At 46.5% G+C, this 24,384-nt stretch overlaps 1 protein-coding gene across 5 annotated transcripts in view; it reads left to right on the top strand.

The window, feature by feature from the left end:
- Positions 1–217: 217 nt before the first annotated feature.
- SPIN1 (spindlin 1) overlaps positions 218–24,384 on the top strand; it is an 83,010-nt gene continuing 58,843 nt past the window's right edge. For 2 of the 5 annotated variants that reach the window (XM_062208601.1, XM_062208604.1), the window contains exon 1: positions 894–1,179. The gene's annotated coding sequence lies outside the window, so the exon portion shown is untranslated. Of the gene's footprint in view, positions 307–768; positions 874–893; positions 1,180–24,384 lie in introns of those variants that run through there. The other 3 variants (XM_062208602.1, XM_062208605.1, XM_062208603.1) reach the window with 3 other exon arrangements.

Raw genomic sequence — 24,384 nt, 5'->3', positions numbered from 1 at the left:
CGCCGGGGGCCCGCGCCCCGCCCTCCAGGTGAGCGGCGCCAGGCCCCGCCCCGGCTCAGCACCAGCCCCGCCCCGCGCCCGCGCCTGCGCAGTGTGGCCGTCGGCGCCGGGCGCCGGGGCGGCGCGGCCGTCGCAGTTCGGCGGGCGCACTGCGCGTGCGCCGTGGCGACTGGGGGGCGGGCGGCGGCCGCGGCGCGGAGCGGGGGCGGGGAGGCGCCGTCTGGCTCGGGCTGGGGCCGGCGGGAGCGAGAAGGAGCAGCGGGCGGACCCGCGGGGCCTGCGGACGGCGGCCTTGGCGGCCAGCAGGTGAGGCCCAGGCTCGGCTTGGCGGGGATCTTGTGGGTTGTGTGGGTCGCGGGCTGTCGGGGGCGCGGCGGCGGCCGGGGGCGCAGGTGAGCGCAGCCCGCGGGCCCGGGGCGCATTGTCCGCGGGCGGCGCCCGCACAGCGCCCCCTGCCGGCCGGGCCGGGCCGGGGCGGCCGTGCGCGCCTTTGTTCGCCGCCCCCCGCGTCCCGCCAACATGGCGGCCCGGCCCGGCGCGGCCCCTCAGCGCGCGCTTTGTTCGGAGCCGGGCGGGGGTGGCCCGCGCGGGCGGGGAGGGGGCCTGCGCACGCGAGTGAGGGGCGTTGCGTAATCCCGGCGGGCGGCGGTAGGGCCCCCCGGGGCGGGTCCCCGGGGTGCAGGCCCTCGCGGGCTGCCCCGAGCCCGGGGGTGCGGCGCCCCCATCCCCGGTGACCTTGGGCGCTCGCGGAAGCTGGGGGCCCGGCGGCTCGGGGGGCCGCGGACCCGGCCCCCTCGGGTGGCGTCGTGATCGATGGTGCGCCCTCGGCGTCGCAGAGGGTGGTGCTGAGGATCGGCTTGGGCGGTAAACGTCGTAAGTTTGTTTACGCAGTTGTTTTTCGCACTGATGAGCCTTTTATGATCTGAGGCTTGATTCCGGGTTCAGGAGAGGGTTTTCCGTGCAAGTAGGAGTGTTGCTGCTGCGGGTGCTTGGGCCGCTCTGGCGTGTCCAGCCAAAAAAGCACGAGGCACGTCGAGGTGTTGAACGGGATTCCAGTGTGGAGCGCGTGCCTTGTGCCGGAGACGACACTCGTGCCAAAATGCGAAGACCTGTGTGACTTTTCTTCTGTTCGAATTTTCTAGAAGGAGACGCTGTGCGCTCTGGAAAGGATTGAAGAAGGTAACGGTAATTGCTGTCAGCATAGCTTTTGTTAGGCAGGGAGAATTAAACGCCGAAACCTGGGTTTCTACCTGGACGTGTTGTGGGACTCTCTGGAGCACTCAGGCTGTGAGAGGTTAGGTGATTCGAGGCTTCTTCCAACTTCTCGCCCCTCCTCCTTGTTTGATGAGCAAACACACACACACACACACAAATTGTTGTACCTAGTAATTGACAGGACTTTCATTGTCGGATCTGGTAATTACATACTAAGGTTGCACAATGTTTTTATGCCGAAAATTATGGATGGTGTGAGTTTCTTAGGAGAGATAAAATGGAATTTCTATAGTTTTTGAGTAGCAAAGTCGTTATTGTTCAAATGCATGTGAAATGGGTCAGGCGAAAGGTCCAGTACATGTGCTGTCAGTCCTTTATGTTTGGAGTTTTTTTTTTTTTTTTTTAAGAGTTTCGATAACATCCAGATTTTTGCTAGTGAAGTTGTATCTGTGTCCCAGGGGGTTTTGGGTCCAGGACCATCCTCCTGGAAGACACCAAAATCCCTGTTGCTCAGTATTTGCTAGAGCACACACACACGTTTTCCTGAATACTTGTAGCACAGTGTGAGCACCCTGTAGATAGTCGTTAGGCTGTGTCACTTAGGAAACAGCAACAAGAATAAAGTCTGCACGCACTGAGTTCAGAGGCAGTTTTGTGTTGAGTATTTTCCGTGGACGGTTGTTTGTAGTTATGAAACCTGCTGAGGGGACTACTTCTGAAAGTGCCTTTAATTACCAGTTCAGAGCAAAATAACAGTATAAGGTATCAGTGAATGCCTGAAGCCCTGTTGCTTTAGGTGGCATTCTTTGTAATGCTGATGCTGAGAGGTTCCTTGGTCAAGTACGTTTGGGAAACTATGCCGAGTCTTTTCTCCCCTTGGGGTCACAGTTCACGTTAGCATGTTGGAGATTCTGAGGATTACTTCAGTAATTCTGAGCCATATTTGGCTCAGAACCCTTTTTTGGTTTGTTTTGTTTTTTGGTGGTGCTGTGAGTGTCCTTGTTATCCGGGAACAGTGGATGCTCCCTGGGAAAAGTCGTTGTGACATGTTGGTCACTGGTGTTTTCGAAGGTCAAAATTACAGCAGTTAAACATTTTTTAACTGAATTTGAAAGGGAGAGAGGGAGCATCTGCTTGTTGGTTCATTTCCCAGATGCTCCTAGAGGTGGGGGCTGTGCCTGGCTAGGAGTTGGGAACTCCATCAGGTCTCCCCTGTAGGTGATAGGAAGCGACGGCTTGATTCATCCCCTCCAGTGCCTCCCAGGTTCTGTAGTCAGAAGTGAGAGTCAGTACTCACCTCCGGCATTCCAGCTTGGGGTGTGGGCATCTCCAGCGCTGGGCTGATTGCCTGCTCCTGAAGATGCTAATTGACCTTGTGATCCCAGACTCCTGCAACACCCCATCCCATGAAGTAAAGGGTTCCAGCCAGCCAAGCAGACGAGGCTGGTCTTAGTAGAAGGCTGAAGAAAGTAAAAACAAAGAACAAAGAGCAGATCGATCATTCCAAAGTGCTTTCCTTGTATGTTCGGAACCCAGAGACAGGACAATGGAAGAAAAATTGGGTAATTTCCAGATTGCATCAGGTTGCTTTTTTGTAAGAATTAGAGCAGAGGGAACTTTATTATGCTGATTGAACTGGCCCTTGGCCTGCTTGGAAGATTTGGTTGTTATCCCTTCTGATTTCTGGCAAAGTCAGATAATAACTTGGTTTCAGTTTGGTGTTGTGGAACTTCAGTGTGAGTGACCCTGTTTTGAGTTTTAGTCTGATCTGTTGGGTCCTGCTGCAGGAGCCTAGGCCCAAAGGCCGCCTGTAATTTTTATTTAACACTGTCTTTTGAAGTGTTATCTTCAGTATCTTTGCCCTTGTGAACTGAGAATCGTGATGTTGATGAGGTTTGAGTGTGCTTCTGCTGTGAATAGGACCTATATGTGAATAGGGCCTCCCGTTTGGCTGTGGCATTGACAAGTCGTGAGAGTTTTTGGTCTTTTTTTTTTTTTCTTTTTTTTTTTGGACAGGCAGATTGGACAGTGAGAGAGAGAGACAGAGACAAAGGTCTTCCTTTACCGTTGGTTCACCCTCCAATGGCCGCCGCAGCCGGTGCACTGCACTGATCGGAAGCCAGGAGCCAGGTGCTTCTCCTGGTCTCCCATGAGGGTGCAGGGCCCAAGCACTTGGGCCATCCTCCACTGCCCTCCCGGGCCACAGCAGAGAGCTGGCCTGGAAGAGGGGCGACTGGGACAGAATCCGGCACCCCGACCCGGGACTAGAACCTGGTATGGCACCACAGGTGGAGGATTAGCCTAGTGAGCCGCGGCCGAGAGTTTTTGGTCTTAACTAGAATAAGTTTGACTAATAACAATGTGTTAACTTCCCAGCCAATGACTTACCTGCTTGTACACAAGTATTTTGTTCAAATTCGATTTTATGATATTGTGATATTGTGAAAGGGTTGTGACTCGAGTTAGCATGGTCTTTTAAAAATTTTTTGGACAGGCAGAGTGGATAGTGAGAGGGAGACAGAGAGAAAGGTCTTCCTTTTTGCCGTTGGTTCACCCTCCAATGGCCGCTGCGGCTGGTGCATCTCGCTGATCCAAGCCAGGAGCCAGGTGCTTCTCCTGGTCTCCCATGCGGGTACAGGGCCCAAGGACTTGGGCCATCCTCCACTGCCTTCCCGGGCCATAGCAGAGAGCTGGCCTGGAAGAGGGGCAACCGGAATAGAATCCAGCGCCCCAACCGGGACTAGAACCCGGTGTGCCAGCGCCACAAGGTGGAGGATTAGCCTGTTAAGCCACGGCGCCGGCCATAGCATGGTCTTTCATGGTCAGAAACAACTGGGTTGAAATTGAGTCCCATTCCTTATTAGTCAAAAGCCACAAAGCTAATTCATCACCATAGTCTTTTTTAATTGTTGTTAATGATTTAATTATCTGAAAGATAGAGATCTTCCATCTGCTGCTTCATTCCCCAAATGGCCATGAAGGCTGGAGCTGGGCTGATCTGGAGCCAGGAGCTTCTTCCAGGTCTCCCACATGGGTACAGTGGTCCAAGTACTTGGGCCATCTTTAACTGCTTTCTCAGCTACATTAGCAGGGAGCTGAATTAGAAGTGGAGCAGCTGGGACTCAATGCTGGCCCTGCTGCAGCCTTTTTGTTCTATTTATTTATTTATTAAAGATTTTAGTTATTTGAAAGAGTTACACAGAGAGAGAGAAGGAGAGGCGGGGGGGGGGGTCATCTACCTGCTGGTTCATTCCCCAATTGGCCACAATGGCCAGAGCTGCGCCGATCCGAAGCCAGGAGCCATGAGCTTCTTCTGGGTCTCCCACGTGGATGCAGGGGCCCAAGGACTTGGGTCATCTTCTGCTGCTTTCCCAGGCCACAGCAGAGAGCTGGATGGGAACTTGAGCAGCTGGAACAGGAGTCCATATGGGATGCCGGCACTGCAGGCGGCGGTTTACCCGCTAGTCACAGTGCTGGCCCCTTTTAAAGATTTACTTAGTTGAAAGGCAAAGTTAGAGAGAGGCAGGGGGTGGATTGGGGGAGAGGTCTTCCATCCGTTGGTTCACTTCCCAAATGGCCACAATGGCCAGGGCTAGGCTAGGCTGAACCCAGGAGCTTCTGCCAGGTCTCCCATGTGGGTGCAGAAGACCAAGGACTTGGGCCATCCTCTGCTGCTTTCTCACGTGCAATAGCAGGGAGCTAGTTGAATTGGAAGTGGAGCAGCTGGGACTCAAATTGCCACCCATATGGGATGCCAGTACTGCAGGCAGCTGTTCTACCCGCTGTGCTGGGTCTTCTCCTCCCCCGTAGTCTTAAATTCCTTAGTTGTACACTGGGATGAAGCCTATCTATTTTTTTAAGATTTAATTATTTTATTTGAAAGGCAGAGTTACAAAGAGGCAGAGAGAGGGAGGTCTTCCATCTGCTGGTTCACTCCCCAATTGGCTGCAACGGCAGGAGCTGTGCCGATCCGAAGCCAGGAGTCGGGAACTTCTTCCGGGTTTCCCTTGTGGGTGCAGGGGCCCAAGGACTTGGGCCATCTTCTGCTTTCCCAGGGCATAGCAGAGACCTGGATGGGAGGTGGAGCAGCTGGGACTGGAACTGGTGCCCATATGGGATGCCGGTGCTGCAGGCTGCGACTTTACCTGCTATGCCACAGCGCCGGCCCCTGGATGAAACTTATCTTGTGAGGCTGTCGTGAGTATTAAATGAAGGGACTTTATAGAGTTTCTAGAACACTTCCTGAAATATTACAGCTGGTGCCAGTAAATGCTGATGTCCTTCCCCTTGCCACTTTTGAGCTACTGTAGTACAGCATGATTTTTTTTTCATGTTGAAGTAAACAGTTTGCTTAGTTTTATCTCAGTATTTAATCCAAATTAGTTTTAATTTAAATCTTTACTGGATGTCTATTTTATGGACTTAGCTTTGCCATAAGTCCTTTCTAGAACAAGTTGTATATGCCTTAAATACATAAAAATATATTACAGTTTGAGAGGGAAGATATTCATGCATGGGATTTGGGAGTTCTGTGCTGAAGGCTATCTGAGAAGACAAAGTGATGCTACAGTAGGGTTAAGAGTGTTAGGACAGGGGTGGTACTGTGGCATAGTAGGCTAAGCTTCCTGTGGCGCCTGCATCCCATATGGGCGCTGATTTGTGTTGTGCTGCTCCTCTTCTGTTCCAGCTCTCTGCTTACGGCCTGGGAAAGCAATGGAAGACCGCCCAAATCCTTGGGCCCCTGTACTCGCCTGGGAGACCTGAAAGAAGTTACTGGCTCCTGGCTTTAGCGTTGCCCAGCTCTGGCTGTTGTGGCCATTTGGGGAATGAACCAGTGGATGTAAGACCTTTCTTGTCTCTTCCTCTCTGTAACTCTGCCTCTCAAATAAATAAACAAAATCTGTTTTTTTTGTTTTTGTTTTTTTTTTTTAAGAGAGTGTTAGGAGAGGAGAGAAGTGCAGGTAGAGGGGACAGCAGGAGCAGGGTGGGAGACAGTCTTACATTAGAATCCCAGTTATCTCTTACCGTTCCTGTGTGTGTTGGTAATAAGAGAAGGGAACTTACCTCCTTGGGTGAGTTTAACTGAGGTAACAGGATCAGTAGGCCTCTTACTGTATAGTAAATGCCTAGTTGACGTTGAAGATGATGTTGTTACTATTGTTTCCTACTGCTGGTCCATCTAGGCATGAATTTGGGACCGGATTTTGTTTTTTATTTTAATTTTTTAAAGATTTTATTTATTTGAAAGTCCGAATTGGAGGGAGAGAGAGAGAGAAATCTTCCATCCACTGATTGACTCCCCAGATGGCCACAACAGTAAGGGCTGGGTCAGTTCAAAGTCAGGAGCTTCATCTGGGTCTCATTCCAAGTGGGTGGTAGGGGTCCAAACATTTCCCACTTTTCCCAGGCCATTAGCAGAGAGCTGGATTGGAAGCAGAGCAGTTGGGACATGAAGAAACTGGCGCCCATATGGGATGCTGGCGTCACAGGCGGTGGCTGTACCTGCCTGCCAGTCCCTAGGACCAGATTTTATATTTTACATAGCACATTCAGACAGTTGGTATATATTGTATAGGTGGGAAAAATCCACTGGAGGGCAGGGGATAGGATTGGACCCGTTTTCAGAAGTTGATTGGAGGGGGCCTGCCAGTGCAGGACTAGGCTGCAGAATCTTGCCTATCGGGAAAGTGGATGAAGTCATCTGAGACAGGAGGAATTGCCCTGGACTCGCAATATTGAGTGCTGTGTCCACTGTCTCTAGGGGGCAAAGGGAGGGAGGGTGCATTCCACAAGGTGAGAGAGTAAGTGAAGAAACTGGCACATCATTTTCTATACTACTTGAAGTGTTTTTAAATTATGAGAGTGGCTTTTTTTTTAAATTTTTTAACCTATATTATATATTTTCATTATTTAGGTAGCACTTGATTGATTTCTGTAATCACACTCCCAAATATTTGATACATACTGTGTGTTACATCTAGATTATGTTTCTAGCTGTTTAGTTTGTAGTTTTATAGCAGGTTTAATGTTTGATTTGAATAGTCATACCATGTGTGTGAATTATGACTAGCCTTAGTTACTGTTAACTAGCCTGCACTGGGTTCTAACACAGGTGATAAGGTAAGGAAAGAATGTTCTCTTTGTTACAGTGGCTTGCTTTTTTTTTTTTTTTTTTTTTTTTGAGGAAGGGGTTTGAATTACTTTCTTTTTGCTTTCTCTCTTTTTAAAGATTTGTTTATTTGAAAGTTACAGGGTTGGGGGAGGAATGAGAATTTCCATCCCCAGATGGCTGCAGTGGTCAGCACTGGGCCAGGCTGAAGCCAGTTTTTCTTGGGTCTCTCATGTGGGTGGCAGGGGCCCAAGCACTCGAGCTATCTTCTGCTCATGCTCATCCTAGGTTGTTAGCAGGGAGCTGGATTTGAAAGCAGAGCAGCTGGGATACAGTGCCCATATGATATGCCGGCACCTCAGGCAGCAGCTTTACCTGCTATGCCACTGCATCGCCCCTGCTACTCACCCCCCCTTTGGAAAGATTTATTTATTTGAGAGGTAGAGTTACAGGCAGTGAAAGGGAGAGAGAGAGAAAGGTTCTTCCATCCATTGGTTTACTCCCCAAATGGCTGCAGTGGCTGGAGCTGGGCTGATCTGAAGCCAGGAGCTTCTTTCAGGTGTCCCATGGTAATGCAGGGGCCCAAGCACTGGGTCCATCTTCTGCTTTCCCAGGCCATAGTAGAGAGCTGGATCGGAAGAAGAGCAGCTGAGATTTGAACCAGCTTCCATATGAGGTGGCTGCAGCTTTACCCGCTATGCCACAGCGCCAGCCCTGCTTTCTCTTTCTGTTTTTTTTTTTTTTTTTTAATTTATTTGATAGTTTGAGTTGTAGGCAGAGAAAGAGAGAGAGAGAGAGAGAAAGGTCTTCCTTCCGTTGGTTCACTCCCCAATGGCCGCCATGGCCGGCGCTGTGCCTATCTGAAGCCAGAAGCCAGGTGTTTCTTCCTGGTCTCCCATGTGGGTGCAGGGGCCCAAGGACTTGGGCCATCCTCTACAGCCCTCTCGGGCCATAACAGAGAGTTGGACTGGAAGAGGAGCAACCGGGACTGGAGCTGGTGCCCATATGGGATGCCGGTGCCGCAGGCAGAGGATTAACCAAATGAGCCACTGTGCTGGCCCCTGCTTTCTTGCTTATGAGGATCATTGTAGACCCATGAGTTTTTTAAAATTAAATAGTCATCTTTTCTACCGGCTTGTCAAAAGTTGGGTATGTTGAGCTGGTTACCTTTCCTTTGGCATGACACATTAATCTTTGAAGTGCTTCATGTATATAGAGGTCTGAGATTCACTTTTTGCTTTTCCTACTAACTACCTATTTTATTGGGGAGTGAAATTTAGAAATCAAAATCTGGGTGCTGTATATCCTTATTGCTACTAGGATGCTCCTTTTGTTAGACTTGGGGAATATATAAATTTTGATTTTATGTTATTTCAAACTCAAATCTTTTTTTCGACTCAAATTTAGTATCATAATTTTTTTTTAATTAATTAATTTATTTGAAAAAGTTACGCAGAGAGAGAGAGAAAGGTCTTCCATCTGATGGTTCACTGCCCAGTTGGCCGCAACGACCAGAGCTGCACCGATCCAAAGCCAGGAGCCTCTTCCAGGTCTCCCATGTGGGTGCAGGGATCCAAGAACGTGGGCCATCTTTCACTGCTATCCCAGGCCATAGCAGGGAGCTTGATCTGAAGTGGAGCAGCTGGCTCTTGCACTGGCACCCATATGGGATGCTGGCACTTCAGGCAAGGATGTTAACCTACTGTGCCACAGCGCCGGCCCCATCATAAGGTTTTTAAACTTTATTTCTCTACCACTAAAAATTTGCATTCTTAGCAACATTCGTATAATTGCTATATCCTACACTATACATGTTGTATTTAGAGACTAACAATAAAGTCCTGTAGGTTTACATTTGGTTTCAGTTTTTTGAAACTTTTTTTTTCAGAGGCACAAAGAGAGCACCTGTCCAATGGTTTACTCCCCAGATGCTTGAAACAGCCCTGGGCAGGGGATTGAGGCCAGGAGCCAGGAACTTAGGTCTCCTGCTTGGATGACAGGAACCCAATCACTTGAACCATCACTGCTGCCACCCAGGGTCTACATTAACAGGAAGCTGGAGTCAAGATCCAGGACTGGACTCCAAGCATCTGGATTGGGATGTGCATGTCCCGGCTGGTTTCTCAGCTGCCATGCCAGATGCCTGCCCTGCATACATCTATTTCTATTTCCTTTTCTTACACAGCAGGTAGCATTCTGGGTACACAGTTACAGTTTCTTCTTTTTTACATAATATAGTTGGCCTCCATATATGTGGGTTCTGCATCTGTGAATGCAACCAACTGTGGATTGAAAAAACTTGGGAAGAGTTGCCTGTACTGAACATGTTCAGAGTGTTTTTCCTCATCATTCTCTAAACAGTACATTATAACAAACATTAACATAGTGTTCGTATTGTGCTAGGTTACAGAACATTATAACAGACATTAACATAGTGTTCATATTGTGCTAGGTATTGCTTAAACCTGAAGTCTGTGGGAGAATAGGCATGGGTTATGTGCATACTAGACTTTTTTTTTTTTTTTTTTTAAGATTAATTTATTTGAAAGGCAGTTAACAGAAGACAGATAAAGATCTTCCATCTGCTGGCTCACTCCCCAGATGGCCACAATGGTAGGAGCTGGGCCATCTGAAGCCAGGAGCTTCTTCTGGGTCTCCCATGTGGGTGCAGGGGGCCATCTTTTGCTGCTTTCCCAAGGGCATTAGCAGGGAGCTGTATCAGAAGTGGAGCAGCTGGGACTGGAACTGGTGCCCATATGGGGTGCTGGTGCTCCAGGCGGCAGCTTTACCTGCTATGCCACAGCTTAGACTCCTAGACCATTTTATATAAGGGACTTGAGTGTCTATGCATTTTGGTATCTGTGAGGTTCTGGAACCAATCCCCCATGGATACTGAGGGATGACTATATATTGTGGAAATCACTTCATGGAGCTCTGCATTCTTTTGTATTTGGAACTTAATCTCCTGATGATGAACACTTGGATTGCTTATGTTCTGTTGCTATTATAGATATTGTGCAGTGAATAAATAACTATGCATTGTTTTATATTTTTATGGTGTGACATTAAAATAGTGAGATTGTTGGATAAAAGGTAAATATATTTGTAATTTGTTAATGTCAGGAATTAAATTTTAAAAGATCTTACTATGTTACCTTTTTACTTCCCATTGCTTAAAGCACAAAAATACAACATAGCCACAGGCGTGAATAATAGTCATCCCTTGTGTGTGGACTGTATGTTCCAAGAACCCATGGATGCTGGAAGCTGTATGTTAGCAAACGCTGTATATACTTTTCCCCCCATACATAAATACCTATGATAAAGTTTTAATTTGTAAACTTGAGTGTATCTAACCATTCCTCACTTGGAGTAAATGGTTTGATGTCACTCATTTGAAGGGATACCTTGATAAAGTTTTGGTGTAGAATCTGGTACTTTCTGGTATAACATATTCCATCAGTTGGAACATTGTTTCTGTTCATAACTTCCACCCACAAACTTAATGCCTTTTTCATCTAAACTAAGCACTTACCACTCACTGTGGCCATACGTTTTGCAGTTCGAGATGTGGTTTAAGGGATATAAAGTAGGGGAAGAACAAGAAGAAGCTGGAAGCCACATGCTTCCAGGATGCGTGGAAAGCTGTGCCAGTTCCTGTTGCCCCTCACCTGCTTGGGCAGCCTGTGAGAGAGCCAGGCACAATTTTCTCTTTCCTTCTTCATAATTTCTCCAATAGAAGATTTATTCATCCTATAGATCTTAGTAACCTCAGCTTTTGAGTTTTGTTTTTCTCTCAAGTCGAGAACTTTCACCTTTTCAGTTAAAGATGCTTCTCTGGCATCCAGGCCATGAATAAAATAATGGTTACTTGTACATAAGCACTGCAGTATTGCTATAGTTAACCTGAAAATGGAGACAGCTGCTAAGTGATAATTGGGAGGGTAGCATATATACCATGGATTTACCGGACAAAAGGATGATTTGTGTCTTAGGTGGGACAAAGCTGACAGCACAAGATTTTACCATGTTTCTTCCAGCAGCGTACAGTTCACAGCGTGGATTGTTTATTCTCGGAAATTCTCACTTATATTTCTAGACTGCCATTGTCTACAAGTAATTGAAAGCCTGGGAAGAGAAACCATGGATAAGAAGGGACCACTATGCCCCTTGGGCCTACCTCATCCTGTACCGGATTCTGCCTGCTTTCTTAGCTCTCGCTGTTTTAGGCCTGATTCAGCCTCCTTTGCCCACTATCCTCTCTTTTCTTTTCCTCTGCTTCTAATGCTTTGCTTTGCTTGTGTGAGTTGTTCCTAGCCTTTGACAGTTTGACTCAAGTGTGACTTTTTCATGAAATTTCTCTGGGTTTGCAGAGAGATTAAGTCTCCACTGATAGCCATTACCTTCTATGACAGCCATCAGTTTTTTCAATACATTTTTTCTTGAACTCCCTGAAGTCAAGTCCTTTAGTGCTTAACAAAATCCTCCTGTTACATTAGTTTATGTAATTAATTAATTCTAGTTTTCACAGAGTCTGAGCTTCATCAAAGTGGAGATTGTTCCTGGTTTTGGCCCTAATTACTTTTCTAGCTCAGTGTCTGGGCTGTGAGTGCTAAAACTACCTGGTGCAGTGGTTAGTATTAAATAATTGGGAAATTGAGATTATGTATGTAAGTATCTGGTCTGCTGCACAACTGACTATTGTATAGTAATTATTAAATAAGTATTTCTGGGGGCCAGCGCTATGGCGTAGTGGGTGAAGCTGCCACCTGCAGTGCCAGAATCCCATATGGGCGCCAGTTCGAGTCCTGGCTGCTCCACTTCCAATCCAGCGCTCTGCTGTGGTCTGAGAAAGCAGTAGAAGATGGCCGAAGTCTTTGTGCCTCTGCAATCACGTGGGGAACTTGGAGGAAGCTCCTGGCTCCTGACTCCTGGCTCCTGGCTCCGGATCGGCGCAGCTTCGGACTTTGCAGCCAATTGGGGAGTGAACCAGCGGATGGAAGATCTCCCCCTCCCCCCCGTATAACTCTTTCAAATAAATAAATAAATCTTTAAAAAATAAATATGTCAGAATTTTAATTGTAATTTTTTTCAGGATCCTATAGATAGGAATCAGAAATGGAACTACTAGAGTGGATAAAAGAAAAAAATATCCATGGTTGGGGGTTTGTATTTGCGTTAAGAGATTTGTTACAGGAATTTGAGTTTACAGTGTGGAGCTGTTTAAGCAGTCTCTATAAAGCTGAAGTGTGAAGTCTAGAGGGCAGACATTTGGAAAAGAAAGTGTTAGGAAGTGAGGGAGAACAAAGGGCTGGAAGCCATAGGCTGGATGCATGGAAAGCTGTGCTGGTTCCTGTTGCCTCTGATCCTGGTTGAATGGGTGGGTACCCTACATGAGTGCCAGGCTTTTGGTAGGGACTGGAGTACACTTCTAGCCTGGGGCAGGCGGGGTTGAGGGAGGCTCAGGGAGCACCCTGGGGAAGGTGGAGGGTTTCACAGTTATTGGAGAAGCAGTTGCAGCCCAGGACTGCCTCATGTGAGACAAAGGCTCAGCTGAGCAGCGTGTGCAAGCCAGGTTGGCTGCTCCTTTTCCTGTGCTGTCCAGTTGTTGCATGATAATCTAGACATGAGAGAACATCTCAGCCAAGTCAAAACATTACAAAGCAGAAGATGAGCTCAGGGGTTTGAATTCCTAGCTCAGGTTCCACATAAGGGACCTGAAAGTTTCAGTGGTTGCCCAAAAAGACGATGCAAATGGAATTCCCAGTTTGTGTGTGAGGGTGTTTATTGATAAGGAATGGAATTCAGAAAATTGGACTAGGAGCTTGTGGTCCGATTCCAGTTAAGTTGGAGACCTTGAGCCCTTAAAATGCTGTTGGGCCACCTTTGCTATAGAAGCAACCTGTCCAAGGCTTTCTAGTTCCAACCAGGGGAACTTCATCTCCTTTTGCCTGAAAACCCAGTAGCCGCTCCTGAAAAAGTTGGCTTTCAGCTTACTGCTCTTCCTTCTGGAGTAATGAGATACCCCTGAAGAGGTATGCTATATTTCAAAAGATGCTATATAGTTTTGCCACTTAATAGATGGCAACCTGGGTAAATATTTGTGGGAATGGTCCTTATGGGAGTAGGATAATAGTGGAAGGGATTTAAAGTTAGATCAGGCCAAATATATTGATACAGGCCCACTAAGTAGATTCAGTGTTCAACTAGAAGGATTGGAGGGGCTGGCACTGTGGCGCAGCAGGTTAAAGCCCTGGCCTGAAGCACCGGCAGTCCATATGGGCACTAGTTCTAGTCCTGGCTGCTCCTCTTCTGATCCAGCTCTCTGCTATGCCTGGGATAGCAGTAGAAGATGGTCCAAGTTCTTGGGCCCCTGTACCCGGCGTGGGAGACCTGAAAGACACTCCAGCTCCTGGCTTTGGATCAGCTCAGCTCTGGCTGTTGTGGCCATCTAGGGAGTGAACCAGCGGGTGGAAGACATCTCTCTCTGTCTCTACTTCTCTCTGTAACTCTTTCAAATAAATAAAGTAAATCTTAAAAAAAAAAAAGAAAAAGGATTGGAAAGGGCTGCTGTCAGTTTAGTCTGTTGACTGAAACAAACCAAAAGGCACCCTAGGCTAGATGAGGTTGAGATTCAAGAACTGCCCCTGGTATACTGTCAAGGAAGGGATCTAAAGGCTAACAGAGATTGGGAAGTTAGAGTGGATTATCTTGTGATTGGGGGGGAGGGAGAGGGGAGGCCCATCCTGGAAGGTTTGAAAATTGAGGCTTTCCATTACAGCTATACGAAATATATTTGTGTGCACTCACTATCCTTGAGAGCTCTTTGGTCACTCTTCTCTGAAGGTCAGAAGTTACCATGGGAAATGCTGCCACTCAACTTGAATCCTTAAAGACACGAGGTGGGCATTGTTCTGTGGTCAGAATTGTCTGTAAAGGGGCCATCCTATTAAGGTCTGTTTGACCTGCGTAAATAATAGAAGAGCTCTAGATCTGGTGAATAGAATTTTGATTTGATTGTTCATTTCACACAGTGCATCAGAGCACAGACCCAGAGACCTTAGAACGAAGTGGGAAGCCACATCGTCTCAAAGAAGGACCTCTTCCCCTTGTCTAGTGTGTGTCTAGTGGGGGAGAGTACAGGCTGCTGTTTATAAGGTTATTCCATCACTGTGTCCTCTGTATTTTGCATATCAGGGCCAATCTTTTTTTATTAATACTGCCATTTTAAACAATGGGGTATAAATACCACAATGCCACCTGATGGTTCAAGATAGCAATACAAATTGACTTGGGAAGCTGTTCCCTGGAATAAGTCCTAACTTGTTTTTTATCATATTTCTTTGAGGAAGCCTAAGAAAGATGCATGTGGTTTTGCGTGTGGCAGATAATTCGCAGAACTCCTCAAAGCGCCTTTAGGTATACCCCACCATAGCTAAGTTTTTTGCATCTCTCATATGGGAACGGTAATACATTGATGATGGCTTTTATATTCAGTATTCTTAGTTCTATATGCTGCAACTCAGTAGTCTTTGGCTTCAAGTAAAAATAAGTCTGGAGCGCTAGCTGATTCCCTTCTGATCGGCTGCCTGCTGATGTGCCTGGGAAGGCAGCAAAGGGTGGCATTATACCTCTGCACGGAATATTTTTGATTAAACTTAAGCTGCACTTATTTGTGGATCACTGTTAATCTAGAAACTGTTTCACAAAAATTAACCCTCAATAATTTTATTAATCCACAAAGGGAATGAGGATTTTAAAAATGTACTCTAAAATGGATAAGGAACTGATACTGATGAGCTCACCAATAAAGAAGTGATGGCATCGGCTCTGGGACTCCTCCATCCAAACTGAGGAGGGAGGTGAGGTCTTGGGAATGTCATGGACAGAAGTTACCAGAGTATAATGATTGTGGTTAATGTGGAGCTACATTTTTTTCCCCAAAGATCTGATCAAAATATTTTACACAGTAATTACTAATTAGCTTCATCCTGTGCTACACGTTTAAAAAATTCTATTTTTAGAAGCAGTTTTCAAAAGAAAAGACAGGGCCAATATGTGAGAATGTTGGGTCAGGAAGGATGTACTGAGAAGAAGGAAATTGAGGGCTCCCAGCAGAGTTGGGCATCTTTTAAGGAAGAATGGCAGGTAGGGAGGGCTCCTAACTTCCTGCCCACTTCCTCTGCCTGTCCAGATTAATGCAGTATTTTCTTGCTGCTCACAAAGAACATCAGTCTTGCTCAGTTAGGCTTCTTAGTTGGCATTCTGCAGAGCAAGATCATTTCTCCACAAACAACAATGGCATGTAGAATTGAGAGATGACAACTAAGTCATTTGTGTAAGCACTGGAAGAGTGTTTTCTTTAATCTCCTTTTCTGTTCCTTCCCTCAACTTAAAACTGTTTAAACCTCCATTATCCTTAAACAAATAAAAACAATCCTCCATTTGTGCTACTCCAATGAAGTCTGACAATATCATTAAATAGTAAATGTGGTGTTGCCAAATCCCATGACCTCATCCAACATTACTGGTCTTTGCTGTTGCTCTATTTGCTGTACTTTTTTATGTGTGACTGCAACCATATTTCTCAGCTCTCCCATCCCAGCCTTTCCTTCTCTTGCCCAGAATCCTATCTCATGGCTTTTCTGATTTCAGCCCTGCTTGCTTTTTTTTTTTTTTTTTTTTAAATATTTGTTTATTTGAAGTGTGTGTGGGGGGGCACACTGAAAGGGAAGGAGATCTTCTGTCTGCTGGTTCTCCCTCCCAAAAGGCCACCAACAGCCAGGGTTGATCCAGGCCAAAGCCAGGACCCAGAATTTCATCTGGGTCTCCCATGTAGGTGGCAGTATTTGCAGCATAAATTTCTGAATATTCTTTTTCCAAAAAACACTCCAAGTTAATTAAACATTATTTTAAGCACTTCAAAATGTACTACTAAGACTGTCTAGTTAAGTGTTAAAGACTTTTTTTTTTTTTTAACTTTTTGACAGGCAGAGTGGACAGTGAGAGAGAGACAGAGAGAAAGGTCTTCCTTTTGCCGTTGGTTCACCCCCCAATGGCCGCCGCAGCTGGGGCGCTGTGGCCGGCACACCGCGCTGTTCTGAAGGCAGGAGCCAGTTGCTTATCCTGGTCTCCCATGGGGTGCAGGACCCAACCACTTGGGCCATCCTCCACTGCACTCCCTGGCCACAGCAGAGAGCTGGTCTGGAAGAGGGGCAACCGGGACAGAATCTGGTGTGCCGGCGCCGCTAGGCGGAGGATTAGCCTGTTGAGCCACGGCGCCGGCCAAGACTTTTTTTTTTTATTATTTAGGATTAATCTCTGAGTGTTAACTATTAGTAATTTTTTTGTCTATACTGGTATTATTTTTTAATCCTGGAAGGTTTTTCCTTTAAATTGATTCAGTAAAAGATAAATATAGCTGTGATACAGCATCTCATGTTGGAGTGCTGGGGAAAGTCCTGGATACTCTGTTTCCGGTCCAGCTTCCTACTGATGCATGGGAGTGGGGGACATCAGAAGTTGGCCTAAGTACTTGGACCCCTGCTACCCATATGGGAGACCCAGATGGAACTCCTGGCCCAGACCTACTGTTATAGTCAATTGGGGAGTGAACCAGCAGGTGGATGATCTCCCTTTCTGTTACTTTGCCTGTCAAATAAATAAATAAATAAATCTTTTTTAAAAAGATAAAATAATCTTATGTACTGTTCGTTCATAATTTTACTTCATCAGAGCCTTTCTTTGTTTGTTTGAAAGGCATAGTTAGAAGGTGGAAGGAGAAACAGAGAGAGATTTCATTTGCTGGTTCAGTTCCTAAATGGCTGCAGAGGCCAGAGCAGGTCCAGGCCAGATAGGACCCTGGAACTAACTCCATCTGGGTCTCATGGGTGTAGGGGCCACAGGATTTGGGCTATTGTCTGTTGCTTTCCCAAGACACATTAACGCGGAGCTGGTGCCCATATAGGATGCTGGCATTGCAAGTGGTGGCCCTACACTTTGTGCCATGATGTCAGCCCCCATCACAACCTGTAATGTTATTAAGGTTCACCTGAAACATGTAGCATTAATTTGGTGGAACTTTTTAGGGTGGCTTCACTCTAAAATAATATAAATAATTTTTTTTTTTTTTTTAAAAAAGATCTGCTTATTTGAAAGGTAGAGTTACAGAGAGGCAGAGAGAAGTCCTCCATTCGTTGGTTCACTCCCTAAATGGCCGCAACCGTTGGAGTTGGGCTAATCTGAAGCCGGGAGCCAAGAGCTTCTGGATCTCCCATGTGGATGCAGGGGCTCAAGGACTTGGGTCATCTTGCGCAGCTTTCCCAGGCCACAGCTGAGAGCTGGATTGGAAGAGGAGGGAGCAGCCGGGTCTCCAACCAGCACCCATATGGGATGCCGGCACTGTAGGCAGTGACTTCACCCACTATGCCACAGCACAGGGCCTCTGCTTTAAAAGAATTTAAAATGCAGATTTTCTTTTTAAAGATCTATTTCAGAGGTAGAGTTACAGACAGAAGGAGAGACAGAAAGGTCTTCCATCTGCTGGTTCATTCCCCAAATAGCTGCAATCGCTGGAGCTGGACTGATCTGAAGCCAGGAGCCAGGAGCTTCTTCAGGGTCTCCCACATGGGTTCAGGGACCCAAGCGCTTGGACCATTTTCTGCTGCTTTCCCAGGCCATAAACAGAGAGCTGGATTGGAAGAGGAGCAGCTGGGACATGAATTGGTGCTTATACGTGATGCTGGTGCCACAGGTGGAGGCTTAGCCTACTGTGCCATACCACCAGTCCCTGAAATGCAGATATTTTTACCTTGCAGTACAGCTGCTGGGAATTGATGTATAGATGAATTTGCACTGGTATACAAATAAGTATGTGTAAAATGTTTCACTGTAGCAGTGTTGTGATAGTGAAAAGTTAGAAACACTGTCCCAATAATAGAATTAAGGTGAACGATTATATTCATATGCTGGAGTGTTCTGTCAGTATAAAAAATAAGAGACTGGTGGAATAATTTACTGTATGGAAAACATAACATTTATTAAGTTACAGAACTGTATGTTCTCAGCTGTATGTGTTAAGGTATTTATATAATTTAAGTGTTTGCATAGAAATAGGGTGCTAAATGCATTTCATGGCAATCTTTTTAGGATTTATATGTTTTGTTTTGTTTTGTTTTTGAAAGGCAGTGTTACAGAGAGGTAGAGAGAGAGAAATATGTCCGTGCACTGTTTTACTCCCCAAATGACCACAACAGCTGGAACTGGGACATATGGAAGCCAGGAGCTTCTTCTGGGTCTCCCATGTGGGTGCAGGGGCCCAAGCACTTGGGCCATTCTTCACTGCTTTCTCAGGTGCATTAGCACGGAGCTGGATCATAAGTGAAGCAGCTGGGAATTGAACCGATGCCCATATGGGATGCCAGCACTATAGTATTCCCTCTCCCCCAATGCCATAGCCCATCCCCTTCATGGCAATCTTTTAACATGAGAGGTGGGGCTGGTGCTGTGGCATAGCAGGTCAAGCTGCTTGCCTGCAGTGCCAGTATCCCATATGGGCGCCAGTTTGAGTCCTGGCTGCTCTACTCCCACTCTATATCTCTATGGCCTGGGAAAGCAGTATAAGATGGTTCAAGTGTTTGGGCTCCTTCACCAGCGTGGGACACCCTGAAGAATCTCCTGGCTTCGGATCGGTGCAGCTCTGGCCGTTGTGTCCATTGGGGAGTGTACCATCGGATGGAAGACCTCTTTCTCTGTCTGTCTCTCTCTCTGCTTCTGCCTCTCTGTAATTCTTTTTTTTTTTTTTGACAGGCAGAGTGGACAGTGAGAGAGAGAGAGAAAGGTCTTCCTTTTTACTGTTGATTCACCCTCCAATGGCCGCTGTGGCCAGCACATCGTGCTGATCCGAAGCCAGGAGCCAGGCGCTTTTCCCGGTCTCCCACGCGGGTGCAGGGCCCAAGGACTTGGGCCATCCTCCACTGCCTTCCTGGGCCATAGCAGAGAGCTGGCCTGGAAGAGGGGCAACCGGGATTGAATCTGTCGCCCAAACGGGGACTAGAACCTGGTGTGCCGGCGCCGCAAGGCGGAGGATTAGCCTGTTAAGCCACGGTGCCGACTTGTAATTCTTTCAAATAAATAAATAAATCCTTAAAAAAGAAGATGAGGGAACAGGTGGGGAGGAAGTTGTTGTGTAAGGTGGTAACAAAGCATGATGTGCTTAGCTCAAATAACATCTGAGTTAATAACAAATTGGAGGAGGGCATTGTATAAAATGGTAGCAATGCATTGAATGCTTGGCTTCAAATAACTTCTTATACTTCAAATTAATAGCAAGTTCCCCTTTGTTTTGAGCACTGTTGATTTCTCAATTTTGCCTTTTCTTTGAAAACTTTTTTTTTAAGTTGTGAAATGTAGTGTAAGTGCAAAAGTAGTTACAAATTCCTGGGTTTTGACAGACGCCAACTGTGTAACTGCCCCTCATTTTGTCATGCCTTTCATCCATGGAGTCCCATACCATTGTAGTACATTCATGTGTGGCTGGCTATTCATTGTCCTGGTGAAAAAATACTGGGTTGTTCCAGTTCAAGACTGTAAGTTCAGGTTCCCCAAGAGCAAGACAATATCAAGTTGAGATTAGGTTTAGATTTATTGGGGGAAATACTGGGGAGGAACCCTCAGACCCACACAGTTTGGTTGTTTGTATAGGGGAAGGGAAGGAAGGGACATTGGGTAGGAAAAATCTTAAGACTGCAGTGCAGTTCTGAGGAGTCCCTTGTCCTGCAGGAGTGGACCTGGTTTAGCACCTCCCTGCAGCTAGTCACTGGCTAGACAGCCTGGAGAAGGTGTGGGGCTGGGGAAAGCAGTGGTAGACTTGATATGTTTCCACAGTTGGTGACCAGGAGGAGGCTTATCACCTGGTGTCAGGGGTAATGTATTAGGTGGTATGGCTGCAAATGTTCACATGTATGTTTCCTTGAGTAGGCTTAGGAGAGGAGTTGCTAGGGTATGTTAGGCTTGTGAAGACTATTAGTAGATAATGCAAAATGTCTTCCAAAGTGCGACGAGTCTAGTCTTGTCCATGTCTTCACCAGTATTTGGTATCGTAGTCTTTCTAATTTTGGTTATTGCAGAGGATCTGAGGTAGTTTCTTATTGTGATCCCTGCTTTCTAAGTTTGGTGTGGCCGTTGATATGCCTTGGCCAGTGAAATGTGGGTAGAAGAGATCTGTCATCCAGTCTTTTTGACAGTGGTCAGATTCACCACATACCTTCCTTCCTGACAGTGATCATGTTTCCACTTGGATCTTTTTCTGTAGTGTAGGGGTCCGTGAGGTGGGGGTGGGGGAGATTATGTACCATAACATATCTTACTATGTTAACACTGATCGATTTTTTTTTAAACAGACTTGAAATTTTTTGAGTAACTTGTAGATTTGCAGCAGAACTGTGCAGCAAGTACAGTCTATGTCCACTACACACTTTGCACAGGCACAACCTCTGCACAGTCAATATCCAGTACTAATGAACCTGTGTTAACATCCTACATCATCATCATCATCCAAAGACCCTGGTTCTGTGGGCTTGTACAAATACAAAATGACATGTACCCAGAATGGTTTCACTGATCTAAGAATCCTCTGTGTTCTGCCTATTATGTATTTGTTTATGTATTTATTCTCACCCATTTCTGTTTATTCCGGGGGACAGAAAATTTAATACTATATACTTAAGGTTATGAGGTTTTTTTGAAGTTTGCTTTATGGCTCATCACATGGTTAGTGATTGCAAATTCTCTGTATATACTTGGAAAGCAATTGTTTCTGAATTTTTGGGATGCAGTATTCTATGTTTGTCAGCTCAAGTTAATCATGTTATATTCTTCTGTATCTATACTTTTTCCTCTTGGAATGTACTAGTTCTGTTGGTTACTGAGAGATGTTGCTAATGGCTCTGGTTTTACTTATGTCTGTTCTCCATCATTCTTAGAATTTTTAGTATATATATATTTTAAAAAACATTTTGCTTCGGTTCCATTTTATTTTATTTTATTGGAAGAGTTACAGAGAGAGGTAGAACCAGAGAGAGAGAGAGAGAGAGAGGTCTTCCATCCTCTGGTTCACTCCCCAAATAATTCTAACAGCCAGAGCTGAGCTGATCTGAAGCCAGGAGCCAAGAGCTTCTTCCGGGTCTCCATGTGGGTGCAGGGACCCAAGGACTTGGGCCATCTTCTACTGCTTTCTCAGGCCATAGCAGAGAGGTGGATCGAAAGTGGAGCAGCCGGGATTCAAGCCATTGCCCATATGGGATGCCGGTACTGCCAGCTGGGGCTTTAACTTGCTGTGCCACAGCTCCAGCCGCAGCTATATATACTTTTTTTTTTTTTTTTTGACAGGCAGAGTGGACAGTGAGAGAGAGAGAGAAAGGTCTTCCTTTTTGCCGCTGGTTCACCCTCCTATGGCCGCTGCGGCTGGCGCATCTCGCTGATCCGAAGCCAGGAGCCAGGTGCTTCTCTTGGTCTCCCATGCGGGTACAGGGCCCAAGGACTTGGGCCATCCTCCACTGCCTTCCCGGGCCACAGCAGAGAGCTGGCCTGGAAGAGAGGCAACCGGAATAGAATCCAGCGCCCCAACCGGGACTAGAACCCGGTGTGCCGGCGCTGCAAGGCGGAGGATTAGCCTGTTAAGCCACGGCGCCGGCCCCAGCTATATATACTTTAAGGATCTGTTATTTAGTGCATAAGTAGAGTTGAGACTAACCCCTTGAGGTTTTTTTTTTTTTTTTTTTTTTTTAAGATTTATTTATTTATTTGAAAGCAGAGTTAGTTACAAAGAGAGGCAGAGAAAGACTTTCCATCCATTGGTTCACTCCCAAAATGGCTGCAATGGCTGGAGCTTGCCCATGTGAAGCCAGGAGCTTCTTCAGGGTGTCCCACGTGGGTGCTGGGGCCGAACACTTGGACAATCTTCTGCTTTCCCAGGCCATAGTAGAGAGTTGGATTGGAAGTGGAGCAGCTGGGATTCAAACTGGCTCCCATATGGGTTACCGGCACTAAAGACAACAGCTTTACCCTCTGTGCCACAGTGCTGGCTCCCCTCTTGAGTATTTTTAAATTACTATTAAGTGTCCATGTTTAGGCAAAACTATTATTAGAGGTAAATTTTCTTAACTTCATATTAACATTGCTGCAGTCTCTTTCCTTGGGTTAGTATGTTCAGGGTCTTTTTCTTATGTTTCCTTTTTAGGTTTATATTTATTTTCATTTTTTATTTGAAAATCAGAGAGAGAGGGACAGAGAGAGACATAGATCTTCATCTGTTGGTTTACTCCCCAAATGCCTGCACCAGCTGGATTGGGCCAGGACAAAACCAGGTGAAATCTGAGTCTATCATGTTGATGGCAGGGATTCAGTTACTTGAGTTATCACCTGCTGTCTCCCAGAAAGTGCATTATTGGAAAGCAGGAATTGAAAATGGAGCTGGCAAGAGGTGGTGGTGCTGGGTGGCGTGCTGGGGTTTAGTGAGTTAAAGACATGGCCTGCAGTGCCAACTTCCAATATGGGTGCCGATTCAAGTTCCAGCTGCTCCACTTCCTATCCAGCTTCTTGCTGATATGCCTGGGAAAGCAGTGGAGGGTAGCTTAGATGCTTGGGCCTCCACACCCACCTGGGAGACCTGTAAGAAGCTCCTGGCTTCAGCCTGGCCCAACCCTGGCCGTTTCAGCCATTTGGAGAGTGAACCAGTGGGATGCAACATATCTCCCCCTCTGTCTCCTGTCTGTCTCTCTCTGTATGTGTGTGTGTGTATCTCTCCTTTCTCTGTTAATCAGATTATAAATAATAAAATCTTAAAAAAATAAGTGGAGCTAGGGCTTGAATCCAGGCTCTCTGACATGAGATGTGGTCTTCTCAAGCAGCTGTACCAAATGACTGTTCCTACCCTTTTTTTCTCTTTTTTAAAATTCAATGAATTTAATTTTATTTATTTTCCCCCAAAGAAGCCTTTTATTTAATGAATACAAATTTTATAAGTACAACTTTAGGAATATAGTGATTCTTCCCACCCTACCCGCAACCTCACCCCTCTTTTTCTTCTTCCTCCTCCTCCCCCCTCTCCCATTCCCAGTACCATTTTCCATTAAGATTCATTTTCATTTAGCTTTATACACAGAAGACGAACTCTATACTAGGTGAAGATTTCAACAGTTTGCACACGCACGCACACACACACACAAACGGTTTCAGAACAAGTTTTATATTTAACCCCTAATGCAACTCAATGAGGACAGAGGTCCCTGCATGAGAAGTTAGTGCACAGTGGCTCCTGTTGCTAATAACAATTAACACTTGGGGGGCTGATGCTGTGGCGCAGTAGGTTAATCCTCTGCCTGCGGCGCCGGCATCCCATATGGGCACTGGTACTAGTCCTGGCTGCTCCTCTTCTGATCCAGCTCTCTGCCATGGTCTGGGAAGGCAGTGGAAGATGGCCCAAGTGTTTGGGCCCCTGCACCCGCATGGGAAACTGGAAATAAGCATCGGGCTCCTGACTTCTGATCAGCGCAGCTCTGGCTGTTGTGGCCATTTGTGGAGTGAACCAGTGGATGGAAGACCTTTCTCTCTGTCTCTTCCTCTCACTGTCACTCTACCTCTCAAATAAATAAGATAAATCTTTTTTTTTTTTTTTTTTTTTTTACAGGCAGAGTGGACAGTGAGAGAGAGACAGAGAGAAAGGTCTTCCTTTTCTGTTGGTTCACTCCCCCAGTGGCCGCTGAGGCCGGCACGCTGCAGCCGGCGCGCCGCGCTGATCCGAAGGCAGGAGCCAGGTGCTTCTCCTGGTCTCCCATGCGGGTGCAGGGCCCAAGCACTTGGGCCATCCTCTGCTGCACTCCAGGGCCACAGCAGAGAGCTGGACTGGAAGAGGAGCAACTGTGACAGAATCCGGTGCCCCGACCGGGACTAGAACCCAGGGTGCCGGCGCCACAAGGTGGAGGATTAGCCTATTGAGCCACGGTGCCAGCCCAAGATAAATCTTTAAAAAAAATTAACACTTACGTATGATGTCACTGGTC

This window comes from Lepus europaeus, chromosome 12, assembly GCF_033115175.1.
Source record: "Lepus europaeus isolate LE1 chromosome 12, mLepTim1.pri, whole genome shotgun sequence".
NCBI lineage: Eukaryota > Metazoa > Chordata > Mammalia > Lagomorpha > Leporidae > Lepus > Lepus europaeus.
This window is presented reverse-complemented; position numbering and strand designations above follow the sequence as displayed.